Source organism: Haemaphysalis longicornis, unplaced genomic scaffold, assembly GCF_048455015.1.
Source record: "Haemaphysalis longicornis isolate Haplotype H1 unplaced genomic scaffold, Haemaphysalis longicornis Haplotype H1 scaffold_4, whole genome shotgun sequence".
Taxonomy (NCBI): Eukaryota; Metazoa; Arthropoda; class Arachnida; order Ixodida; family Ixodidae; genus Haemaphysalis; species Haemaphysalis longicornis.
The window spans coordinates 2,605,114-2,625,442 of NW_027526361.1; the positions used below are offsets into that span (position 1 = coordinate 2,605,114).

Genomic DNA, 20,329 nt, shown 5'->3' on the forward strand with positions numbered 1-20,329 from the left:
AATGAGCCCGCTGGAACAACAGCCGCGCTTTATCCCCTCGCAAAACTTTTTGGCCGCGGAGGCCCGTTCGTTCGCATGACCAGACTTGAAGCGAAACAAGGGCGTCGAGCCCGATTGGCAAATGTAGCCTTGCGGACGTGCTTCCACAGTTTGCTGCCGCTAGTGTCGACGTTAGTGGAGCCCCTGTGAGCAGTGCCGAGTCCAACGAATGTTAGACAACATTTTGCCCAGTTAATGACCAAACAAAAAATACTAGAAACAGAAAATTACGCGAATAATTTTTATCGTTTGATGGGCGCTTGCGAGAAGCACGTCACGACAAAAGTCAAGCTTTTAAAAACACGTTTTATTTCCTGCAAAGGATAACTTGCATGATATTTTTAGGCACAAAGATATTTATTACTGCCGGCGACATGCTTACCCGCGCGCGGTGGCTATATGGCGTTGTGCTGCTGAGCCCAAGGACGCGGGCTGGATTCCCGGCCGCGGCGTCCGCTTTTCTGATGGAGGCGAAAAGCAAAAACGCCCGTGTCTTGGAGATTTCGGCGCACTTTAGAGATCCTTAGGTGGTCAAAATTATTCCCGAGCCCTCCACTACGGCGCGCCTTATCGACTGTGCAGCGTCGGCGAAGCCCACAATCAATCAATCAATCAACGGCGGCAAGGTTGAAGAAAACGGCTAGAACACCCCAGCCAGAATAAATGTGGAAGGGTAGTACGACTTCCTGGTTGAGCCTTTTCCAAGATTCCGGTGATTTGAAACTCATGCCTCCCTCCCCAAGCTAACACACCTGTATGTCTGACCTTTTGCAATCTTCAAACGTCTGCTTATACCCAGCCAATACCTATCAATTTGGCTGGAAGTACTCCCAGTGGGCAACAAGCGATACTAATACAAAATCCTTATCGGTGTTGTCTGTCATTGGCGTTGTCTATATTAGCGAAACTGCGCCTAAATTTTATACCGAATGGCAAAAAAGAAAAGCACCTGCCATTCCGCCCTGTGAGGTGAACGGCCACGGATGCTGCGGTGACAGAGAATTTTGAGCAAGGGCACGAACTCGGCAAGACGATGGTTTCTTCTTCTGTTACAGGAGTTGCATTCGTGGAACGACCGCTACCCCTTACAGTACCACGCGAGCCGTACTGGGGTGGAAATTACAGGCGCCGACAACGCCAACGAGGCGGCATCGCTGTCGCGTGCTAGGCCGGCAGTGTTGAAATTTCTACCCCGGCGGACGCCTCCTTCGGAAGCCAATAGATTTCCTGTACACAGCTGTGCTCTTGAGTTCCAAAGTCGCGGGGAAAAGCCCGTCGTCATGCGTGCAGGCCGCCGCGATGGTTGCACCGGCGAAGCGGAGTCGGCGAGTGCGTGTGCCGCTGCCCGCTGGCTTGCGCCCAACTGGGAAAAGGGTTCGGCGCGTAGCACTGAAAGTGGGCTTTCCCGTCATGGTGGAACCGGCGGTGCGGCGCCTCGTGGAAATCAGACGCGCAACTCTGGCGAAGCTTATACGGGAACTGCAAGAGCAACCAACACCGATGCTTCTCCACGGTCGCCTTGAAGCCGGCTGGGGCACCGGAACAAGTACTCACAATCCACGGCCCGCAGAGGCGCGCGCCTGCTTGGGGGCACGTTTGACAGCAGAAACATGCCTAAAGTAGATAAGAGGCAACGTTGCAAACAAAACAACCAGCAAAATCATCTTAACACGGCCAGAACAACCCCAAATAAAGGAACAACCAAGCGCACATGCTTACTGCCGCTAGCCTTCGCTCAGCTAGCTACGGGACAGTTCGAACCCACCAGAAGGAAACAAGAACCAGCAAGCCTAAAAAAATTCTGAACGAAAACTCGCCTAACCATGGGTAAAAACGCGCTAATGTCATAAAGTATTCGAGAAGACCAGTCGAAACGGATAGAAAAAGGACCAAGCCATTGAAACGCACGAAACAACAGCTGAAACTGACCTAATGGAAAGAACTACCAAATATTTGTTAATCCATAAATGTGCCATAAATAAATAACATGCGTTATAAAAGGAAACAATGTCCCGGTATCAATCGTATCTCGCATTTCAAAACATTGCTGCAGTTCACCACATTTGTTTGTGCGAGCAGTGTTCCCATTACTACCATGTTATGCTACGTGCGCGGTGATTGCATTTACCCGCAAACCCATGTCCCGATATCCCATCACCATCAATGGAAAGTCGATACCTCACTCCATAAATCCCAAATTTCTTGGCGTGGTCATAGACAAGGACATTTCATGGAGCACACATATGTCTTTCTTAAAAAAAGAAACTCATTGCCATAGCCCAAATTTTCAAATTTATCCCTGGAAAGACGTGGGGCACATCATTTAGAAGAATGTTGCAACTGTACCAGTGTCACCGTTTCCTTAATTGGGTGCGCTGTTGGAAGATGTTGAGAGTCGACTCAAGAGAGCAAATAACCCCTCCGAATCTACCGGGCACAGGTGACGAAGGGGATGGCCATCTGATGTGCGGTTTTCGCCGACCAGAGTGGTTAGAATGACTCAGAGCCTTGAACGAAACAACAAAAGAAGGACTTACATTTGGACAGGCAAAACACTGTACAAGCACGAGGACATGTAACGTAACGAGAGGTAACGTATGATGAATACAAATGCGAGAAACAGTTCAAACTTAGACAAAATGATACAGTCAGGGGCGTTAAGAAATAGATATTACGAAGTAGAGCAGTTAACTAAAAGAAAGACAGTTCGATGCATATGAGAGACAGAGGCCCACAATATTCACCGACCGGGCCGGACGATGCACCGCTGTCGGAGGCGATTGGGCTACCTGTGAAGCGTGGCTTCGTCGTACGCCAGGCCGTCCGAGACGATCACGATGATTCGAGGCCAGGGAGTACGTTGGAGTCCTCCAGGGCGCGGGTCGCCGATGGTGTAGTGCACAAACTGGCAAGTGCCGTTGTCTCATCAGGGCGTCCAAACGTAGCTAATTTGCTTCGGCACGGATTCTCTTTTTATAACTGCGCCGGCACGGAGAGAGAGGGCCCAACACACAACGCGCCAGCCACCGTCGAGCGCACAACGTCCCTCTTTCTCCCTTCTGGAATGATCGGTGCGCCTTAGCACTGGCAAAGCTACGCTCGCCCCCTCGAATGAACTCGAAGCTTCGGTGAAACCTGAGCGGCGGAGCTTTTATTTTGGTATTTTCGTGGCCTGGGTTACCGCCGCTTCGTTCGAGAGAGTTCCAGTGTTTTCTTGGGGCGAATAGAACCGAAACTGAATGAACCAGACGACTGTAACAAGAATTAGGCGCTGTACAATAATATGAAAAAGCAATACGGTACTTTTGGACGTCGTACGCTCGAGTTTGTGACATCCAGGCATTTTTCATGGGAGTTTTGCGTTACCACTTGCCAGCGATATCCAATACATGCTCCACTAACCTTGTGGGGATCCCGAGTATGCAAACGCAGGCTCTCCGCACGTGTCTTGGTTTGCCGCGATGTGCGTCAACAGTGGGAACAATATACATTGCCCAACGCCATCCTATAGCAACTTATGCGACCACTGAGACGCTACGCCTACACATCAGGCTCCTCACGAGGCTACCATGTCACCAACTTACGCAGCTTGCTCGAAGTCGACCCCGCTCTTCATTTGCAGCCGTTGTCTCAGCGCACAGGGCTGAAGTAACGTCGAGTTACATGCCTGCGGTCATACCGCTCTCCCCGTTGTGCTGTCTGGCAAACCCCGAGATTCGTCTTCATGTTCCGGGCATTGGAAAGAAGGCCGACTTGCCACGACTGGCTCTCAGAAAGTTTTCCGTGCAGTTACTGCACGAAGAACACAATGACCGGGAGCATATATACACAGATGGTTCTGTGACGTACTCGAGCTCGGCAGGTGCCGTGGTTCTACCATCAGAATCAACCAATTCGATTCCGTGTCGCCCATGTCACGAGCTCGACGGCTACTGAGCTTGCAGTCATCTGTGAAGTTCTTCAATACATTGTGCAAGCTCCTCCCAAGAGTGGTCTAATTTTATCGACTCTAAAGGCGCCGTGCAAAGTTTCCGAGCAGCCCCGCGCTACGGTCCTTTCCACCAACTGGTGACAGAAATTCAAGACATATTTCACCAGGCCGTCATAAAAAGCATAATATTTTATTTCAGTGGCTGCCAAGACACTGTGGAATAACCGACACTGTTTTGGCTAATGCAGCTGCCCAGACAGGCCATGACAATTAAACCACCATCTTGCTTCCGCTTTCAAGGACCGAGGGTGCTTTGTCACTTCGCGCGCAGAACCTTCATTATTCAATGGAACACACTGGACTTTCTGCATCCGCGTGCCCACAACCAGGACCCTCTACCCCAGCGCCGTCTTCCGTGTCGGATATCTCGATCACAGTCTACTTTACTTTACTTGTAGACTGTGGTTGAGAGTGGCCTTCACAAAAGGCTACTCCTTTCTAATCGGGATGACCAGTACTGCCAACTGCGACGCCTGAGAGGGTGACGAGTCAATCGAACATGTGCTTTGTTGTTGCCCCCAGTATTCACCAGAAAGACGTGTTCTGGCCGCCGAGCTCAGCCGATTGGACATTCAACCGTACACAGTAGCGAATATTCTAGGACATCGACCCCTACAATCGACTTTGCAGAAGGCAACAAAAGCCCTTCTGCGTTTTATGAAGGACACAGGCTTAGCTGAAAGACTAAAATGCCCACAAAGGGACTAAAGTGTGTGCGCGGCCCCGGCCCTATCCCCACTTTTTCGCCTGACCTCTCTTTCATTCCCTGCACAACTTTTCCCCAGTGTCGAGTAGCAATCCGGGCTGTAAGCCTGGATAACCTCTCGGCCTTTCCAGCCGCTTTTCTCCTCTCCTACTTTGCGTTAACAAGCATTCAACATCTAGGGTGAGCAAAAGTTTCGGTAAACTTCTGGAAAATTTTTTCGAACATTTGTTTAATTCTGTGGCTTTCGTGCGACGAAAGGAAAGCCCACTCAAATGCACTATTTAGAAAATAATTCGGTTTACGGCCACGCTTTGCTAATTTCGTATCAGTTTTGCGATGCCATCATAAGCATCAATACAAACCCAGCAAGTAAGCCTTCGTTCTGACGACTAAGATGTTCAAACGGCACGCTTCCTGGCAGCTGTTGCATGAAATAAAGCTCCGTGAAACAAGCATGTTATAAGAGATTTCGATTAAACGTCAGCCACAACGAAGCGAGGAAGTTTTGTGTGTCGCAACGTTTGGGCACTCGCCGTCTACCTGTTTGTTTCGCTCTCTTCCATAGCAACTAAACTCCTGCAGATAGCTGGCCAACCAGGAGATACAGTGTAATTGTCAGGATGAGAAGGGTTCACTAATGTCTCCAAGAGCTATGGAGTCGATTTTTCATCACGGTCTACCGTTCCACCAATCTTGTCCTCCCCAAAAACAACGAGCTGCGCCATGGTAAACAAGACCATGGAAAAGCAGGCAAGCAAGACCTTGCGATAACGAACAGTGCGCGCTTATGTTATTAGTTGTCGGTGTTTTTTTTTCTGCTTCAGTTACGTGCGCGTTATTTTCACAATTATTTCCCGAACTTTTTGGTCTTCTTATAGTAGTGAGGTTCCAAGAAAACTAAGTTGTCATCCGGGACGAACTTTCCAACTTTGCTTCCCTTTCTATTAACTTACATGATCGACTTTTCGAGTCATTATCGATCGACCGTCGATGTTTTCTGTATTTTGAAGAGATAAGCAAAGGAGGGGAGAAGTAAAATTTATTTTTATTAAAGGAAGCCTTAGGTATAAAAAGCATCGATGATTGTCGAACCAAATTTTTAGAGATTTGTAGCTAGCTGCGCCGTCGCTGTCCTTCATATGTCTGCTGCCGAACGGAGGGGAATATGAGCAAGGATAACAGATAACAGTTGCGTAGAGTTTTGCAATTACGGAAAAAAATTACATCATTTTTATAGTTATCGTTTGAAGACACACGGGTAAACTCCACAGTTAGGGAAAGCTAATCAAGCAGCTGACGTCAGGTCACAGGCAGTATCAACTCTAGCACGTCGGTAATGGTTGACGGTTGGAAGACAGCATGCAAATTATCGGTTTGTTCTGCACAGGTGGCGTCGTAAATGCACTCACACAGCTATGACCCAAGACGTCTTTTACGCAGCTATGTGCGGTGTCCCTCAACCGTTGTACACGCGCACTCAAAGGTGATCCCCGTCACTCCAGCAGCCAGTTCCCAGAATTCACAGAAGGCTTATGACACAACACGTTGACCTGTCTTGAGACTGACTTACAGTAGTTGTGTAGGGCACCGCGATTGACGCTGCTACGCCGCCTAACGTCGTGCCCGGTGACAGCCCACACATCGATGGCGTGGTCATGAAGGCCAAGCACACGCGTTGCGCGCGCGCTCAGCGTGCACATGGGATTCGACCGAACAGGTGGCTAGACGGCACCAGGTCCTCGACTTGGACTTCGCTATTGTGCCCGTACGCAGGACTCAAACGCTACCGCTATGTCTGCCATGATAGACACGCACAGAAAACACGATCGCAATTTTACATTTTCACGGACGGGAGAGACAGACAGGTCAACACCCCGTCCTGTGCCGTCGAGGCGGTTCCTTCTCTTCTGAAGACGATAGTGTTTCTTGGGCTACCTGAAACAGAACATTTTTGGCTCGCTGTCTCTGTAAACGAATGCTTGAACAACAAGTAGACACAGGCGATCCCGTTAAAACGACTAAAACAGCTGCCGTGACTCGTGAGCTGTGGAAGTAGCTGCAGTAGTGCACATCCTCAGCGCAAATACAACCTAAACAATATTTGGTGGAAAATAAAACCAATCACCGATAGCGGCACCGCTCTTTCGATTAAGAATGCACGTTGGGTTGGTTGTTGCTTTAGGCAACAAACAACCAACCAAAATTGGCTGCGTGTCTGCCTTCTCCAGTGCCTTCTCCAGTGCCTTCTCCAATCCTTGGTTCATCCCGCATTTCCGAACCAATTATAAATTACAATCGCTACAACACAATTTCCCCTCCCTTCTAAACAGCTATAAGCACACGGCAAACTTTAATTTTCGGGAATTGCAAAAATATTTTGTGACCTTGTAGACAAATTTGTAATTATCATGAAAGTTGCAGACTTTGGGCCTCCTCGATTATCAGTCCCGGATCGCCCGCGGACTGCCCGAAACGCGATCCGGCGCTCGTTTTTCCCACGTATTCCTACGGGGCTTCCGGTCCGAGGGCAGTCCTCGGACTGCCCGCGGACCGTCCAGGACTGGTAAATCGAGGAGGCCCCTCGTTTTCGTTTTTTGCTCTCTGCAAGTTGTAAATGTTTGTGCTGCTTGGTTTTTATTCCTTGTCTGTAATGTTCTGCTGTTCGGGATTGGTTTTGCATAATTTACATCTTAAAGCAAATCCTGCCTACCAATTTATGTAACCTGCCATTGAATTGGAAGACGGCTTAATCAGATTTACGGTTCTGTTATTTGCAAATTCCGTATATTGGATGTATGTATATCATAATCTGTTATGTTACGAAACCGCCTAGAGCTTTGGTGTCGGTCGTTATTGCCATGTAACGGTTTGCTGGGCCTGGTCAAGCTGCTATTGCAGCTTTTAGCTCAGCAACTGTGCACAAATTTATGGTAAATAAAAGAAAGCTACTTGTCCCCACACAAAAAAAGGTCCGAAAGACTACAGCCTTCTACCCTAGCCCCAGCTGCCACGTAACGTCGCTTCCCGCCCCCCCCCCCCCCCTCTCTCCGACCTTTCACGCTGCTCCCGAGGCATCCTCACTGGTGTCACTTCGCTGGAAATGTCATCAAAAGACAATATCAATTTCCCCGCGTTCTACTGCTCGCGCCACGTACAGGAATCTTTTGTTACTGTTGAACGCACGGGATTCAGGCTCGCGCGGGCTCGTTTTGTATTTTAAATGCAGAGCATTTCAGTAACTCACGATGTCACCCGCGTTGTCCCGTCATAGTCCGCACCGTCGTTGTCCGCACCCCTCCCCCTACACTATATAAAAGAAAATACTATCCGGCGCCTGGTTTCGATCCCTCGACCCTGCGGGCGGAACGCAATGTACATGGTGCTCTAACCACTGCGCCACAAAGCCGACACAGAATGGGACGCTACGAATGCGCCTTATATCGTGGACTCATTCAAATTACTGCTGACGAGCGCTCTCTCGTCAGCAGTTGCCACAAGTGCAACAACATTAACGTAACGCAAACTACTTAACGTCGTGCGCCCCGGAAATGCTCTGCATTTGAACGTGCCCCTCGCGAGGGGGGTGTTTCACTGCTTCGCCATGCGAACAGTTTGCCACGCTTTAGTTTTAGTTCTTTCTTTGCTGGGGTGCCGAGGAGCGGCGCCACCTCCTCGCACTTCGCCGCGGGAGGATCCGCGGCGGGGGCGAGAGATGGCGCTGGCGTCTCCGCGGCCACGTCTGCGGCCTCCGCGGGCACCGGCGCCGGCGCGGGGTCATCGCCCTTCTTTAAAAGTTTAGTTCGCACGCCACGCAGGTTTTTTTATCCCTACCTTCCTCTGTGGCGCGAATTCGTCTTAACCGAGTTCGTCTTTACGGTTGTTCAGTGTATATGTATGTATGCATTGTGAGCACGTTCTGAGGATCGCGTTCTATTTAGTCACCATATTGTTTTCAATGCGTATTTTTAAAGGCGATAGTCTTTCTTGGGCTACTTAAACTCAGAAATTTTGGTCTGTTTGTATGTCTGTCTGTCTGTCTCTCTGTCCGTCTGTATGTCTGTAACTCAATTCAGCCACCCGGCCAAAGTAAAATGTTTACTGCGCAATAGTCTTATATACTCACAGACATATGTAAACGTCTAAACCCAGTTTATATGTTCATACTTGTCAACTTTGTTGAACAAGAACAAAGCATTACGCAAATATAAGACAGTAAATTAGTACACAAGGGATATTTACAGTGTTCCTTTATTTAAAAACTCCTGGGTGCTTGGATGTTTGATAGCAAATGATATTCTACATCTACTGCAGAAAACCGCCACCTCCTGGCGGCATATGAGAACTCACGCAGCAACATCAAAGAAAGGTTCCACTAGCTAGGTTTCACGTTCTGCTTGGAACGCACGTGGAGCACGGCAACGCGGTTCTATAAACCTGGAAGTCGGCCGCCTCGATTCACGTGCGTCTCCGCCGTACTGTAGCGCTGGCATCGAGGAACCCCGCCTGTAGCAGTGGAACGCGGTAAATTCAAATCGCCGGGAGCAAACCTTTAGTGTGTTTACTTTGGGATGAGCGCGACGGAACAGGAACAGCATGAGAGGTGAGCGGGAAAGTAAAGGGGGGCATTTCTTTGGCAAATGTCTACAAACACTATCGTCTTGTGACGACATTTTTTATTTGGCATCCCAAATACTGTGGGGATCCTGGCGTCCGAGTCATTGCGCATTCGCTTGCTTTGTACAGTCGCGCGGCGCTTTCCCCCTCTCTCCCCGAAAGGCTGGCTTGTCTCGGCGCCACTGTGTAGACACAGCCGTGGTGAAGAGCTGATCGGACTTTTCCAACTCCTGCCTGAGGTGAAGGCTGTAGCGACCGTTGCGGTGGTAAAGCACTGCTAGCGCGACGGCCGCTCCGCTCTCGTTTGTGGTTAACCTCACCTTATTAGGGGAGGACCGCTATAGGGACCGGGCAGCTGGACGGGTGGCGCCACCACTCGGCGCTCCCCTCGTCAGTGGAATGAGCCGGTGCATTGGAGTACACAGCCTCCCGTTGTTTTTGTCGTGTTTGCTTCGGTGCTTTGAATGTTTTGGTGGTGTTGTGAGCGTATATGTGCGGTGAAACAAAGTCTAGACAGATGTGTTGGGTTCTTAGATGCAGTAATGACTACGTAAACTTGTCGGACGCTTCTAAAGTTGAGTATCGGCTATAATGGCATGAGCGCTTTTTGCCGCGATCTGCGCTTGGCTACACCCGTTCTGAGTACGAATAAAACTAGTATTAGTAGTATTATTTTCTTCTTAAATTCACTAACGGCTACACAAACTTATTGGATGCTTGTAAGGTTGGAAATGGGCTACATTGACACGAGCGCTTTTTGCAGCGCTCTGCGCCTGGCTCCGCGCGATCTGAGTAGGAATAAAAGTATTAGCAATATTATTATTCATTTCTACCACTTTAAATTATCTTCACTGGTTTCAAGGACTACGGTTTCCACACCAGCCTTAGCGCTGGGATACCTCGATACGTGTGTTTTAAATAGAAAGGCACCTGCATACGAGATGGATTACCGTGTAGCCGTAGAAATGTTGCGGTAGTTTACACTTTCTGTAACCGTGAGCTTTGTGCCTTCGGTTTTGGTGAGCGACACTGTGACAGCATGAAAGCCCGAAAGCCGAAGTGGAAATCCCACATTTGTGGTGGTCATTTTATCAAGAGCCAAAGTTATTCACCAACTCAACAGCCCAAGCAACAAACCATCCACCATCCCTCCTCAGCTTCCCGTTTTACCACCTGCGTAGAATAAAAGCTGGCACCGATAGTTAAAAAATGTTGCAGCGTTAACGTCAGACGGTGTTTTTTAATACTTAAGTATTGTTTACAGAGTACCTAAAAAAATCGTGTAATGCCTGGTGAAGACACCAAAAACGCGCGATTTGTTGCCTCAAATATGGGTGCATCAGCCCGAGTCCTCCAGCACAGACACATTTTCGACACGCTGGACAAAGTTTAGATTTGGAGAGGGGGGCATGGAAGTTCAAAATTAAACAGTAATACCACCTATCCCTCCGTCTAATGATTATTATGGTTGAACGCAAAGCTTTCTTCCTGCGAAATCGAATGGGAAATGGTCAAAGTCAAAGACGCTGCGATCAAAAGACCAAACTGCGTGCTGGTCAAATTCTACGCTCAACTAGTCAAAGTTTAAATCCAGAAGGAAACCAAGGAAACCCATACGATAGAGCTTTACGATAAACCCTCATCGTCGTTAGACGAAGGTGTGCATGATTTTTCAAGCATAGGTGGCAGCTTGTAAACCGACCGCAGCATTCAGTTGTGAAGCTGAGTACATGTAGGTTTCGGGCACCCTCCTGTCTTGCGTCCATCAGCCACGCAGGAATTGGTTTTTGAAAAACCATTTACCAACTAGCCAGCAACCATTGCAATTCTTGTAAAGCAATGCTTCTCCACGACAAGCAATAACGTTCAACTATCATGCGGTATTTATTCTATCAACGATTACGATTCCCGATGACTGTAGTAAGAGCATTTCTGTGAAATTAAACACGTTTCAGCCGTAGCTAATGAAGTTACGGAAGCGTCGTCTATCACAATTTCTGTTTTGAGGTAAATCTTAGAAGACACCCCCCAACTTTGTCTTTCGCTTGTGCACGACGTCGACGCCGTTTCGTCATCAACTGCCCAAGGTCAGCGCCGCAGCATTCCTAGATCGGTTGCACACACCGGCTTTGTGGGAGCATTTAGCTGCAGTATACTCCTCGATACGCGAAACTGCATGCAGGCATCAAAAAATTGCATGAAGCAACGAACTTTCACTTCCAGCTTGACATTATAGGACTCGTGGGCTCGCCCGAATACGAGCGGCAACTGCTGGCAGTCCAGCGGCTCGAGGCTGCTCTGGCCCGGAAAAGGCGAAAAGAAGACCCTCCTTCGGGAGGGGACTCGCCGAGTAGCCTGAACCGGTGCCCAGGCATAGCTTCGGGGTCTGCTTAGTACATAGACAGGGGGTGGCGAAGCCCTGCGTGGCCTGACCCGCCTCCCCGCCGGAAATTTTCAATAAATGTCATTTTCTCTCTCTCTCTCCAGCTTGGCGCATTGAGCGTCGTCTGGTATTTGTAAATACTGAGTATGGGCGTAAATCACACACATGGCATGCCTCGTAAACGTCACATCCACGCTCAAGATTTACCGATCTGAGAAATGCACGTGGGGTTACGTACCCTTTGCAAGCCGCACCACAGAAAAACGACAGAAAGCCATGCACAGTTTCGCTCCGCTGACCGCCACCGGCATTCCACTGACGAGCGGTTCGCCACGGGCGGCGCTGTTCGCTGAAGCGACTGTGGTGCCATACAACGGCCGCCCGGTCCCTATAGGGGGCCGCGCGATGCGAACCCATTTCTCGTCGGCTCTATTTTTGGACCCCTGTCTGGCCGTTTAATTCATTTCCACGTTGCCAATTTGTGCACCGCGAGAACCGGCAAGCCACACCGATACTGAGGACACCAACATCGTGGCCTTAGACCAACCCAACGGCCTTTTGGTTACAGCCTTTTGGAAATCTGCCACGCTACCAGCTCCGCTAGGCCTAACAGACCTAGGAAGTCTCCGTCGCCGCCGGCGCAACATCTGCAAGCGGGGGCGCGAGCTCCGGCGCATCGCCGCTCAGCGCAATACCTAGCATGGAAAGCATTGTGGAAGGCGAGGACATCGACCCCGAGGAGCTACAGCAGGCCGGGTGTGCTACGCTTCGCCACCGGCAAAACGCCTTGCGAGACCAAGCACGTGCGTCTACTGCAGCCACGAACACCTCGGCCGCCGCACGAGCACCCAAGAAAGACAAAAAGCGTTCCCCGCGTCGCGCGCCGCTGGCTTCGTTTGCCTCTCCCACCTTCTAATGTGAAAATCATCCTGCGCCCCCGAGGAGGACTCGCGCTCTCATCTATAGCGCAAGCCACATTAGCAGATGCAATCCTGGCCCAAGCGGGAGTGTCACCGAACCATGAGGATCAAAGTCGAGTGCACCACGTGGCTTATTATATCCACATCAGCACACCTTCAGAAGACCGTGCCACCAAATATGTCAAAATGAAGTGTCTCGTGCTTCGCGGTCAGCGATTCGAGATAGCCGCTCACATGTCCGCACCAGCTAATACCACCATGGGAACCATCTTTAATATTCAAGAAGACGACACCCCGGAACAATTGAGTGCGCGACAGTATTTTCAACTACAACCCGGACTTACCAGTTCTTGACGCCAAACGTATGAACAGTTCCAACATGGTTCAAATTCTGTTCGATGGTCACCGAGTCCCCTTCTGGGCACGATACAGCGCAACGACGTATCGGTGCAAGCCCTATCCTTTCCAGAAAAGCAAGGATCAGCGGTATATTTTACAGACGCCAGTCATTCTTCCTCTACGCAAACAGGAACCGTAGCCTTTTTACGCTGCTCGTCGCTGGTTTCCGCACAAACGCCTTTTTTTCTGCCCGCTAGATGCCACCTCCCTAGAAGAGCACTCCATCGCTCTTGCCATAGAGCATGCTGCTCTCACAACCTCCACCGAACACCCCATCTTCACAGATTCGCAATCCGCCATCCGAAATTATTTACGCTATACCTTCAACCCCTTTTCTTCTAACCTAGTGACTGACACTCTCAACAGACATCCTCCTCACTTCTTTGTCCTGGTATGGGTACCTGGCCACGCTAACATGGACGGCAACGCAAGAGTAAACGCGCTTTCCCGAGATCTATTTCCGGGTCCGTCTATGCTCTGGCCAACCTCATACCATCCTCCTTCCACTCGTCTTCATGATCGTGAGACCCGTAAATTCACTTTACTTTCCTATCGCCTCGCCCGCCAAGTCTACCCTTCTCCAGACCCGCGCCTCTCTCGCGCCCAAACCGTTCTTCTGCAGGCTCATACCTGCTCCCTCTCATCTCACCACATTCTACATCGCATTCGCAAGTGCTCCGGTCCCCCAACGTGCCCTTCTTGCGGCGCATACTCCTCTATTCCCCACTCCTACTGGGACTGCCACCCCCCGAAGCTTCCCCCTCCATCTCCCCCATCACCTCGTGGGACACTTGGCTGGCTCCCCCGTCCGGAACAGACGTTCGGGCCGCCCAGGAGGCTCTCTGCCTTCATATCCAGAAGATCTCCAAGGAGATTCTGGGCTACTATGAAGACAGTGACGCCTCAGGGATCCATCGTTTAGGTGACCTGGACTTAGGTCGGTGACTGGGCAACAAATCTTTTCTCTCTCTTTCGCCGCAAGACGGAGGCTTGCGCAGCGTGGTGGCAAGCCGGACACCGACAAGATGTGTGCCCAAGCGTCGGATCCACCCGCGCTGCTCCCGCTGCGGCACGAGTCCCTCCGATGACCACCCGTGCAGCCCCCGGTGCATAGTGTGCGAGGGCCCTCCCCCCACGGGCTTCGCGGACTGCCCAAGACGCTTTCAACGTCGCAAGCCACCCCCTCGTATGCTCAGGTGGTATCTGAACAAGGACACCTGCTCCAAGGTCCGGGCGGCCGGGGCATACATTTTCCTGGACATCACGGAACCCGGACTGCCCACCCCCAGCGCCAGGCCCGGAGCTCCAAGGACCGAGACAAGCTAACCGAGGGCAACGAGCACAAGTCGGGGCAGCACCTACCCCGAAACCAGCAAGGGGCGGGACCCAGAGGCACCTACAAAGCCTCCCTCCAACAATCCTCCCTCCAACCATCACGACAACAGGTGAGCGGCCCCAGCGCCTCTACTCCCCTGGTCAGAAACCCCACCTGCATGCCAACATTTGCCCTCTCATCATGCAACCCCATCCAACCCAACCCTCCCTCTCATCCGACATAGCACGCGAACTACAAGCCATGCGCCTCGAAATGGCCGCGCTGCGAGCTGAGAATGCCGCCCTCAAAAAAAGAGATCAATCTGTTACAAACTCCGAAGCGAGAGGAGCCCCCGCCCAAACGGAAAGCACCCAACCCACCCGATGGGGAAGTACCTCCCTCGCCCGAGTCCCCATCGGAGAAGCGCCTGGGCCGTCTAGAAAGGTCGCTAGCGGAACACAAGCTTGAATACACTCAAGCGGTACAAACCATACTCACCGCCCAGGCCGAAATGCAGGCCCGATTTGAAAATATGCACCAGGAGATGTTGTCGAGTGCCAGAGACCTGGCTGCACGGATAAATTCCCAAAATGCCCCAATGTATGACATCACTGATGAAGGCCTCTAAAAATGGAGTTATGCTCTGGCAGTGGAACTGTCGGGGCTTTGCTCGGAAACTGGCAGAACTACAGCTAGAACAAGTAGATACTCCCCTTACATAATTGCGCTACAATAACCTGGAAAGCGGGTCAAATGTCTATGATACCAGTCCTTGCAAACACAACACGACACTGCAGTACTAGTACAGCGAAACATATCTGCCGAACAGACGCACTTTGATAGCTGTTTGATCCCTCACGACTTTGTAACGGGTGTAGCCCTAGATACACCCATGTAAGCCCTCTTTTGCGATCACTCAACCTTCTTCCAATCAGTGAGCTCGTTTTGTACAACTTAGGAATTACCACTTATAACTTACTCAGCCACTCTCACCTTCTTTATGTAATAGGACGAACAAGTCTTACCAACAACAACAACACGCGTTTTGCAATGCGAAATAATTTCTTGCTTCCTCCAGTCCTCGCGAACTACGGAAAACAGTCGGTTGAATTCAACATGATAAAATTGTGGAACAACCTGCCGGTAGCCTTAAAAAGTCGAAAGCCATTATCATCCTTTAAGAGATCACTTAAATGTTTCTTTCTAAATAGTCCTTCATTCACTCTCACCCTATAAATCCAAGGAAAGCGTATATAATCCGGGAAAAATACCCGCCGCGGTGGCTCAGTGGCTAAGGCGTTGCGCTGCTGAGCACGAGGTCGCGGGTTCGATTCCCGGCCGCGGCGGCCGCTTTTCTGATGGAGGCGAAAAGCAAAAACGCCCGTGTGTACGAGATTTCGGCACACGTTAAAGATCCCCAGGTGGTCAAAATTAATCCGGAGCCCTCCACTACGGCGCGCCTCATCGCCTGCGTTGCGTCGGCGCGTTAAACCATACAATCAATCAATCAATATAATCCGGGAAAATGTATGTCTCCAGTTCACTGACGTTGATTTCTGTGTTGCAATTTTTTTTAATCCACCCCAGTGAAAGCATGTTTCCTGATTGATCCCCGTAATGCGTTTATTGTGTAATATTATTTTACAATAATTCTGTTTTCATGCTCTGTTTTCTTTATGAAGGCTGAACAAATCAGCCCAGGCTGTTTTGCCACAATTAAACTGTTTTGTTCTATATTTCGACACTGTTGATGTCCAGTGAAGCGTCATTTTGTTTTTACCTCCGCTCTGAAATTTTGGCCTAATCAGTAATGAACGATCATCGCAATTGTTCATGATACCGTTATACCGTGTCCATTTGGTTTGTGTATAAATCTACATTATATTTCTGCTTATCTCTTCTGACTGCTCTTGTTTTACCGTTTTTTATGTATTTTTTTAACAAGAGGTCCCCCCCACAGTGATAAACTATGGGACCTCTTTCTGTATTCTTTACCAATGTATGTACTGTATTATATGCAATCTTCCTAATAAACTTCAAACTTCAAACTTCAAACTTCAAACCCGAAACGTAGAACAAACAGGTCATTCATATACTAAACGTTTACAGTAGCCCCAAGCAAAACGCACATAATTTTCGATAGCGCTGATCTTGGCCGCCAAAAAAGCCGCTTCGGGCTCACCCCTCATAATCACTGGAGACTTTAAGGCTGCACACACGGCATGGGGTTATCCTAGGGATAGCAAAAAGGGCAGGCAATTCTGGGATGTAATTCAGTCTCAGCAGCTGACGCTCAAAACTCCACCGGACCTACCAACCAGGCAGGGAACAAGTGTGCAACGAGACACCACTCCGGACCTCACCCTAACGTACAGAGTGGGTCACACAGAATGGAGTAGGCTAGACGACACACTAGGCAGTGACCATCACATAATACAGCTACACACGACACTCAAACACCCCACACCACCACAGCGCATGCAGACTGTCACCACAGACTGGCACGCTTCCCGGGAGGCACGACGAGCTGAGGACCTGCCCTCCTCCCCGAAGCTGGACCCAGCTCAATGGACGGATCAGCTTCTGGAGGATGTAAGAAATCATCAACAAGAATTAGATCCGGAAATACCGACGCCACACGTCGGCTCTAAATTACAGCATATGTGGGAAGCTCTTAAAAGCCTCAAAAGGCGATGGCGCACTCAAAAGCACAACAAGCGCCCAAGGAAACGGATAGCCACCTTAATTAAGGAAATCGAAAGTTACTCTGCCAAACTAGTAAGATCAGGATGGGAACAGCTATGTGATCGGCTACAGGGCTCTATGACCATGAAGACGACTTGATCCCTTCTGAGGCATCTCCTATATCCAAACCGCTCTAAAACAGAGCGGGCCAACAAAATTACGCAGCTCACCAGACATATCGCGACCGATCCAAACCGGGCAATTCGAGACCTCATCGGAAGATACGTACCAGACGGAGAACAGGAAAAGCACCCAGACCACTCCGGGCTTCCTAACCCGTCCTTGGACGAGGAAATCACTGAGGCACATGTCAGAGGAGCGCTGTAGGACGTGCGAACGTCTTCCCCCCAGGGCAAGACGGAGTAACAAATAAAATGCTTAGAAATCTTCACGACGGCTCGATCACCTACCTCACTAAGTTGTTTAATAAGCATTGGATTGAGGGCACTCTTCCTCAAGAATTCCGTCATGCTAACATAACCCTAATCCCCAAGCCGGGCAAGCAGCTTTCGATAGAAAATCTTAGGCCGATATCGCTCACCTCATGTATAGGAAAAATTGCGCCTACCTCCCCGCGAGGGAAACCCTGTGTAGATGCGACGCATCGTGGTGTTCACTTGGTGTTTCCGTTGGATTGATTCTGAAATCACGTGAAACGTGTCGGGAACGCGTATGATTATTATGTTTTATGATTATTATTATGTTAGGGCTGGAGCGTATAGGAGTGGGCGTAGGGACATACAACTATGTTCGCACATTTCTGTCGCACAGAACCGCCACGCTAAGGCTAGGAGTCTTGGAATCACCAGAACTTCAGCTTCCATCTTGTGGCGCACCACAGGGGTCGGTTCTATCTCCCCCATTATTCAGTATAGCAGTATCACACATCTCCGCTCTGGACCGAGGGCCCGGCCTCCAGTACAGTATGTACGCGGATGACGTAACCCTATGGGGCACTCGGGAAAGTGATGCCTGAATTGAAGAAAGCCTTCAAGCTGGCGCTAGAGCCGTCGTACAAGGATCCCGAGTGGCGGGCCCGCAGTGCTACCCGACAAAGTCAGAACTTTTAGTTTTGCCCGCTAAAAGATCAGGACCTTCGCGCGAAGCTTCCATCCACATTTCAGTGGACGGAAAGCCTGTACCTCGAGTCCCCAGCCTCAATATTCTAGGACTCACACTGCAGAGTAATCGGCGCAACACGAAGGTGCTCAAAAAGCTTTCGGCTCATGTCACCCTGATAATCGGCCTGGTTCGAAGGATCGTTGCTCGAGAGCACGGCCTCAAAGAGCAAGAGCGCCTGAGGCTTGTTCATGCGTTCCTAATCAGCAGGATTGCATACGCTCTTCCCTATCTACCCCTTACCGACAACGAGGTAAGGAAAGTCGATAGCTTAATTCGCAGAGCATTCCGAGATGCTCTGCAGTTACCACCGAACGCTTCCACTGCCAGGCTGGGGAAACAGGGGCGTACAATACGACAGCGGAACTTATAGAAGGCCACCGCACTGGCCAATTCAACCGCCTGGCGTGCTCCTCTGCGGGCACATTCCTGCTAGAAAGACTTGGGATCGGCCCAGCTTAAGGGAATGCGTTAGTATGCAGCATTAAATCATCAATCAGAAATCATATCCTCGTTCGACCCATCCCAAAAAATATGCACCCATCATCCCATACCGAAAGGCGGACGCATCGAGCCATGTCATTAGCTATAAAATTTTCCCCTTTCAGAGCTACCTTTTATGTAGACGCTGCAGAATATCGCCATAAGGAGGCGTTCGCTATCGCCGTTATTCACTCCTCGTCATCTCCTCCTCTTGCTACCCTCACCCTTCGTACCCGACACCCGCATGTAGCAGAAGAGGCGGCAATCGCGCTGGCATGAACACAAAGGCCCACCCCGGAAATCATATTCTCCGATTCGGAAACGGCCGTCCAAAACTTCGCCAAAGGTCTCATTTCGGCCCAGGCACACAAAATTCTCTGTCTAAATTCGTCATCCCATAAGGTCGAACTCAAATGGTTCCCGGCTCACACTGGCATTGGAGGGATAGAGACGGCCCACACGGCAGCCCGAGCACTTGTCACCCGGTCATACGATGCGGACTCTACCCTGCAGGGAGCCAGACCAACCAGGGATAGTCTCCTGACCTTCAAAGAGGTCACGCAGCATTACCGCCTCTCCCGCCGCAAGCTTCCCCCCGCCCACTCATCCCTCACTCTAGAGGAAGAACGCCTCTGGCGTCAACTACAAACGAAGTCCCTACCCTGCAGAGCCGTCCCGCATCATGTCCAGCCCTCCCCGTGCCCATCCCCGGACCCATTCCCTACCATTAATTCCCCTGACCAGTGTATGGAGGCGTTGGGCCGCTCGGAACCCCAGCTCCAGAAGGAGCTCGTGACTCGAGCGGCTGAAGTCGTCGCAACCGGGAGGATTGCGCCCACCACGCCCTAATACACTATGTAAATAAAAGTTCTCTCTCTCTCTCTCTCTCTCTCTCTCTCTCTCTCTCTCTCTCTCTCTCTCTCTCTCTCTCTCTCTCTCTCTCTCTCTCTCTCTCTCTCTCTCTCTCTCTCTCTCTCTCTCTCTCTCTCTCTCTCTCTCTCTCGCCCTCAACTTATTGGCCCACTTGAACACGACCCGAACTTCGGGGAGGCGCTCCCGGGGACGCCGAGAGTATTTGACGCTTTCTCTACCATCCGGCAGCAACTCTGTCGCGCCGGCGAAAGCCTGCAAGCCCTACAGGCTGTCGGCCCACGCCTTAGGTTGCTCCTTCATCCCTACGTCTACAATACGCCGTACTTAACACTTGACGATCATGCCGTGCGGTACGCGCCTGTGAGCAAACGGACCACGTCTGTATCGCTGCTGCGAGCTAATCTGCCCAGCGCGGCGATGCGCGCGTACAACGGTGCGCCGCTCCCCGTATTATACTGCGCTGACTGCTGGGCCCACTGGTTCAGCGCGGCGATGACGCGCGCACTTACACGGTGCTTCCTATTTCCGCTTTCATTTATAGGGAACTACGTACATGTAACCAATGTAACTGGGAGGTTGGGGTAGAATAAACACCTTCTTTCCGTAACCCCCTACTTAACCTGCCCAATAGGGTCAGTGACTGGCACGACGGCGCTTCCGTTTCGTGAGCATGCTCAACTAGCTCGAACCCAGAGTGGTTCCTCGCAGTCTGCGTGCCTGCTATGCTTTGCAATTCATGGGT

The 20,329-nt window shown here is 50.5% G+C and overlaps 1 protein-coding gene across 2 annotated transcripts in view; it reads right to left on the reverse strand.

Annotated features, from left to right (window-relative positions):
* The window catches only part of LOC144178112 (atrial natriuretic peptide receptor 1-like), a 791,119-nt gene that overhangs the window by 533,484 nt on the left and 237,306 nt on the right, over positions 1-20,329 (reverse strand). The gene's annotated exons all lie outside the window — the stretch shown is intronic.